The following is a 5478-nucleotide window of genomic DNA, read 5'->3' on the forward strand; positions in this document are numbered from 1 at the left end:
TAGTGCAAGTTAGTATGCATGTAAACGACAACAAGAGCTCATTGAAATCAAGCAGAAATCACTCACCCAAAGCGAAACACAAAAAGCGATAGAAACACAACACAAGTCATGAACATCAAGCTTACCCCAAGACAACTGAGCTTAATGTGCCGAAGGCTCCTAGATGAAATGTGGGATGCCAGTGCTGCAAGGTCGATGTGAGGAATGATCTTTGCAACATCTAGTTGATGAGTTTTGATAAGATCGAGGTTGTGAAGCGCATGCCATATCTAGGAAAATCAACACTTGGCAAGAGGTTTTTGAGATGATCCTCGCATGTAACCTCAAGCTGCTAAAAATAGATCCATGAATCAAGGGATGCATTTTCATGTTACATTGTGAGGAGTAGCCCATGCATGCAAATCATTTTTTCTCGTTCCCAAAGGGAACCGATCAACTCAACTGCACATGCAAGAGCCTGCTTAAATGCTGGGAGAAAATGCACATTTCTCGGAGAGAGCTGGGCTGGCTTCCCAAGAGATTTGCACAATTTCTGGGTAGAGTAGCTGAATGCTGCCTAGGATTGCACAATTCATGGGCTGAGCAGCCCTACTAGGAAGAATTGCGCAATTTTCTCAGTGAAGAGTGACTGGCATATTTGCACAATTCTGGAGCCCAGCAGGCTTCTAGGAAAAAATTTGGAGGGTGGTTGTTGCCACTACAATAGAATGTCAGAGGTATTGATGAAGAGTAGTTGACCTGGAGTGAGTTCGAGATACTTTTCAGGAAGACGTATCTATATGAGAGATACTATGATGATAGGGAAAAATAATTTTATGAGTTGAGGATGGGAGCTATGACTGATGATGAGTACACTAGAAGATTCTTAGAGTTATTGAGGTATGTGCCTTATCTGAAGGAGGAGAAAGAGAAGATTCAGAGATTCATTAGTTAAATAATAAAAATCACATACATGTTGGTGCACTAATTTAAGAATACCAAGGGTCCTTACCATGGTATTAGCCCACAATATTGAGCGCAATAACAGTTACTTGATCCTGTCCAAGATTGCCACTGACGCTAGTGTAGTTTTGACTGATGGTATTGGCTAATGATCTAACTATATAAGGAGGTAAAGATCAAAGTGCCAAGTGTGCATGAGAAAGAGTTTTTGATGAATACTTCAATCTGGAGTATATTTTCACTGTAAGGGGCATAATGGCTACATAGATCTGAAATAATTATGCACCAATGAATACAATGATGGATCAAGATCATGAGACCTGAAATGACTTTCCATTATATGATCTGCTCATGGATTGATTAGATCTAAGTATTGACGCATGTTTTTATCTCTGAATATTATCATCTGGGTCTTTCTAAAGTTCTGAAGAGCTGCACAATTTTGGGCCAAAATTTGTAGATCTGTATGCAGGTTGGTCTCGGTTAAGTCGCGCATACATGTCAATTCATTTATTCAAAGTCGCGTACATAAAGGAAGGTTTTTTTTTTATAAATTACTGATCAACCTAATCAATGTTGTTGTATCTCTGTTGTATGTCAATGATGTCCTCAAGTTGGTATGGGTTGAGTGATAATGTCTAAAGTAGAACTGATTGAATGATGAAGGTGAATTTGGTTACATGTTGATTGGTTGAAAAGATTAGTGATGTTGCTAACTGCATGAGGGTTCTATAAGATAAGAAAATATTTCCAAATAACTCTGGTCACCTTTGTGTTTGATTCAAAATTACAAGTTTTTATCATATTGAGATCTGTATGCAGGCTTCTCTACAGAAAAGCACATATACACACGGGTTGCCTTAAGTGAAGTAGCATATACATGTCGGCATATGAATGATCAGGGTTGCAGTTGAATCTATGTGTTGATACAGTATTCTGAGTCTAGTTCTATGTTCTGGTTACATTGATATCACTGTTATGTTTGAAGTAAGTTAGTGTTTGCTTCATTTGATCTAAAAGTTGTGATGTATTAAAGCGGGTGGATCCAATGTGAAAATTTATGAAACATGGTCCACGGACATTTCCTAGGGTTCGAACCTTCAATGAGGAAGTTGAAGCTTCCTACCAGTATTAGTTGGTAATCAGATCAGGCAGTTAGAGCTCCCTTCTAGTAGGAGATGGAGAACGAGTGAGAGTTATATCCTTCAGCAGGTGGGTGCCTGTGTACTCACATGAGTCTGCACCAGTACAAGTATGTAAGAAGTTTTTTATATTAATAAGTTTGAAGACTAAGACAATAGTAGTGGTGGTTTTCTCCCACATTGGGTTTCCACCTTAAATCCTAGTGTTCATGTGCATTTCTTATGTGTGATACTTTATTTTGTTCTTACTCCACCTGCTTATTTCTTATCTAATGCCTGATAAATCTCTTACAATCTGGTTTATGTTTGACAGATAGAGAATTAGTTGTTTTACAAGCTTACCAATTGTACACTAGTTTCTTTTACAACATTTTTGTACATACGTGATTTGGGTTCAGTAAAGTCACATGCATATTTCAGAAAATAATATTATTATTGTGATTTTTTAAAATGATGATTCACCCCCCTTTCATTATTTTTCCCAGCAATTGGAATTAGAGGAGGTCCTTGAAAAGAAACTTGATCGCTTAAAGGATGATGTCCCAACATAAGAAATCAAAACAAAAAACATCTATCAAACCGCCACTCTTCAACAGAAATAATTTAATATATTGGAAGACAAGAACCATATCCTAACTTCAGTCCCTTGGAGCATATGTTACCAATATCCAACCACAATTTCCACAGATGCAGTAGAAAAGAAGACATATGAAACCAAAGCCAAAGTTGTCAGTGCATTATTGGGAAGTATGATATAATCAAAATTTGTCAAAGTTATGTAGTTAAACACAACAAAAGAAATATGGGACAAAATCATTCAAATCTATGAAGGCGATACCAAGGTAAAAAGTGCTAAACTCCAAACTCTCAAAATTCAATATGAAACTCTCAGAATGCATAATGATGAAAGTATTGCTAGTTTCTTTCTATGTATAGATGATATTGTAAATCGCATGACACCAATTTAGTAGATAAAATATTAATATCTCTAACTCCTAAATTCGAGTCAAATGTGTTTTCTATTGAAGAGTAGGATCTGTAGACCCTTACTGTTGTTCAACTTCACGAGATCTCGACTGCTTTTGAAATGAGGAATGGAGGTCACTCAGAAGTCAGAGAAATCACATTTAAAGCATATGCAAAAGGAAAAGAAAAATAATAAAACAAGGAATCAAGATATATATCAGCATAAGATGAGGTGAACTTTCTAAAGAAACTTCATTTGAGCACCAGAAGGTTCATAGGTAAGCTTCCCTTCAAATGTTTTGCTTGAGGTAGTGTTGGTCATTATGTTGTTACATTTCCTCATAAAGGAAACCATGGAAAAGGGAAGGATACTGTAAAAGGTAATAGGAGACGGTTTGAAAATAGAATAATTTATTATACTCATGAAGATAGTGATGGCTTGTCAAATAGTGAAGAAGGAGAATTCGATCAAGATCTCAAATTACTCATGGCTTCTAAGAAAAATACTAATGAGTCTAATGATAAATTTGTGGATTCTTTAGAGGCAAAATATTTCTTTGAATAATTTACTTGACTCAAAATTTTCTTGGAAGAAAAGAAAGTAGCCATAGATACATTGAAGCATCAACTCAAAGAAAAGAAAATCATAATGAGAAGTTAAAATGTGAAGTAGTAAGTTTAAGAAAGGAACTTGAAAAAATAAAAACTTTGAATCTTAGATTTGGTAAAGGATATGAAACATTAGATGAAATTATCAAGGTACAACACTCTCCTCTTATGAAGACAGGTCTTGGATACACTGGAGAAACATATCGAACATAAAATTCTTCAGCGACCACCAGAAGCTATCTAAATGTAGCAAAAACCAGTCAGCAAAGCTTCAGTCCTCAATAAAATAATAAATGAATTCCATAAGCAAATAATGTTAACTCTAATCGAAGGATGAACAACAATAGAAGCACCATTCAAAAGGTAAACAACACTAGAATATTCTATGATCAAATAAATTTCTTCTTTAATAGACAATGTTTCTCATGTCATAATTTTGGTCATAAGGTTGCTCAATGTGTTTCATACAAAACCATCATGACTAGAGAAGCAAGAAAACAAAGGAATGAGACAGGAGTCAAGAAGAACACTTATAATAACTTCTCACCTCTTAAAGATGAAATTGAATTCTCATTTTGCAATAAATTTGGACATGAAGAATCTGAATGCAGGAGAAAATTACAGCCAACATCTCAAAAAGAGCAAATATCAACAAATTCTAAGGTATGGAAAAGGAAGGAGTTACAGTCTGAAAGTTGTGGCATAGCATTGTTTGTAGAAGGATAAGAAAATCAATGGTACATTGATAGAAGATGCTCAAAACACATGACAGGTGATAAAGATAAACTTATTTCATACAATGCTGTAGAGAGAAAGAAAATAATGTCACTTTTGGAAATGACTCGCCTGTTTTCATTAAGGGTAAAGATTCTATTTTTCTAAAAGAAAAGGTTAAAACTGCTAATGTTATGTATGTTGATGGATTAAAACATAACTTGTTGAGTGTTAGCCAAATGTGTTACCAAGGAAATGAGGTGTTATTCCAATCAAAAGAATGTGTGGTTCGTGAACTTGACACATGAAAGACCATAATAAAAGGAACAAGAACCCTAAGCAATCTATACATATTGAAAGGTGGAAAAGAAAAAATTTGCCTAGGAAAGGCAGAGGGAAAACTGGTTATGGCACAGAAATTTGGGACATCTAAGCTTCTCTTAAATAAGAAAATCAAGCACAATCAAAGTTGTTTGTGATCTACCCAAAATCACCCTACCAGAAAGTACCATATGTAAGTCAAGTCAATTTGGTAGGAAAACCAGAGTTCAATTCAATGCCAAAGAAGGATTAGAAGGTAAGGCTCCTAAATGTATACATACTGATTTGTGTGGACTAGTAAGGAAAACGTCACCTTGTGGAGAACAATACTATATCTTATTCATTGATGACTTTTCTAGAATGTGATGGATCTCTTTACTGAAACACAAAGATGAAGCATTTGATAAATTTAAAGTCTTCAAAGAATTAGATGAAATCGAATTAGATCTAAAAATAAAATGTCTCAGATTTGACCGAGGAGGAGAATACATATTGTTGTACCTCTAGGATGATAATGGTAAGTTATCATGCCAGAGCATCTAAGATAATTGTTTTGTGGGTTTTGTTTTAATTTGGAGGACCAGTGAATGAAACAAATGTAACACTGTAATGCCTAACCCTTTGAATAATATTAATATCAAAGCATAGGGCTACTATAAAATTTCACACAGTGAAATATCTTGTATAGTGGTGAGCAGAAACAAAAAATAATATGATTATCACAAGCTTAAAAAAGAAAACTAAATAATCATAAGTATGAAAACCTCTAAATGATGTTCAAAAG

Source organism: Pinus tabuliformis, chromosome Q, assembly GCF_031772625.1.
Source record: "Pinus tabuliformis cultivar Carrire ecotype Pingquan chromosome Q, CPIR1, whole genome shotgun sequence".
NCBI lineage: Eukaryota > Viridiplantae > Streptophyta > Pinopsida > Pinales > Pinaceae > Pinus > Pinus tabuliformis.